The following is a 2,090-nucleotide window of genomic DNA, read 5'->3' as shown; positions in this document are numbered from 1 at the left end:
TCCTTCTCTCTCTCTCTCTCTGGCCCCCTCCCCTAGTCCCCCATATTTTGCCCACACCTCATTTGCTACCCCTCCTCCCCCTCTTCCTCTTTCTATGTCTCTCTCTGTGGGAAACACAGGGCAGGCTCCAGACAGCCTGATGATCTGTTTGCACAATGCAGGTAGCCTATAACAGGAAGGAAGGAGAGAGAGTAAGCTACTACATTAAATAATGCACAATCAAGGTGCACTATCAATTCACATTTGTCAATATTCATATATCTGTGACATACTGAATGTATCTTGCGTTTCCTTCGGTTCTTGGGAGGATTGCAAGTATCAATTGCTTATATGATAAGGTACCAATAATTATATGGGATATAAACTGTACTAGACAAGCATTAAGCACATAAAAAAAAGCCTCTGACCGCCTGTGAATTTAAATGAGTTGATGCCCTGACTCACAGAAAAGAGAGGAACACAATTGGATAACAGGTGTGTGATGGGATGAATTTAAATAGGGAACACAGCCTAGGAATGTGATGTAAATGATTGTGTGGGGGAGAGAGGGGGGTGGAGAGAGGGGGTGGGGGGTGGGGAGAGGGCTTTTGGCAGTATAGCTTTCAAAATGCAAACAATACAAACTGCAAAAGCAGTTTGTGGATAACACAAAGGTTAAAATGCTGACAGATATAGATATACACCTGTTTGGTTTGCACAATACTTGTGTATTACCTCAATTGGTATATCTTCCTTGACCTCCCTTCACACTCTCTCCCTCTATGAATATCAAGCTACATTTTAGTACTGTTTATTGTCTAATTTCAATTTTAAAAATAGCTCTGTTGGCACATTTGCAACAGTCACACTGCAAATTAATTTAGAGCCAAGCAGAGCTATGAGACTAACCAGGGGACAGAGAGGATTAAAGTAGTGAATCACAACAAACTGTACACTGTAGGAAATAACACGTATTTAAATGAGAATGATAGCCTACAAAACACACACACGGTCACACACACGCAAGCACACACTGCAGTACTCTTATCTTGTAAAAATGCATAAAAGTACAGATTTGTCCATAACACCGCAAGACTGCCACAAAGCATTGTCCCATACAGACCACACATGCACTAAATACACCCATTGACTGGCTGGCTATGTGTTTGGTACATGGAGCAATAGGCCCTCTGTCTGAGCCAGTTTGAAACAGGATTTCACGCTATCTGACTGACCCAACAGGCTTACAGACGGTTCAGTTCAGCCCGCGACATTTTACTCAACACCCACACAACCACATACACACACACACACACACACACACACACACACACACACACACACACACACACACACACACACACACACACACACACACGCACACACACACATGCGCACACACACACTCATGCGCACACAGACACTCATGCGCACACACACACTCATGCGCACACAGACACTCATGCGCACACACACACTTACACACAGACCTCAGACTCGGTTATCCTCATGCTTCACCCTCTCCAAAATGTTAGGCTGCTGAAGATCTTTATCTCGTCAGAAAAGGTCAAAATTGGCAAAAATATCAACTGCCTATTCTGCAAGATGGAACAAAATCAGAGGGCATCTATTTTAGCATAGTGCCTCCTTGGACTTTGATGGTTCCTCGTCTAGCCTAAATGTCATTTCACCATCCATCCGTCACCTCCTTCCCCTCTTCATCTATTCAAGGGCCAGATGTAGAAAAGGGGGCCTCCTCTGTTCTGCAGCCTTGTCTGTGGTTTATCTCTGACTCTATTCTGACTGTATGTATTCACAAGTGCAGTTCTTGTTCTTCTGCTCTGGCGATGGTCTACAGTCTATTGGTGTAGTTTCCACATCCGCATTTTGTCAACATTACTTCTGTGTTCTGTATGTCTGTCAGTATTCTGTCAACCAGTATGTTATGTTCCATATGGGGGCACTGTGCCTCTCTGTGTCTATCTGCATTCTATAGGTCTGCAATTCCACTGTGGTGTATTGACATTGCTGTGTATTGTGGCATACACATACACATACACTGAAAATATGCACCGAAATGGAACCAACTACAATGGAACCATTTATGAATT

The sequence above is a fragment of the Salmo salar genome, chromosome ssa13, assembly GCF_905237065.1.
Source record: "Salmo salar chromosome ssa13, Ssal_v3.1, whole genome shotgun sequence".
Classification (NCBI taxonomy): Eukaryota; Metazoa; Chordata; class Actinopteri; order Salmoniformes; family Salmonidae; genus Salmo; species Salmo salar.
Note: the sequence above shows the minus strand (reverse complement) of the source record.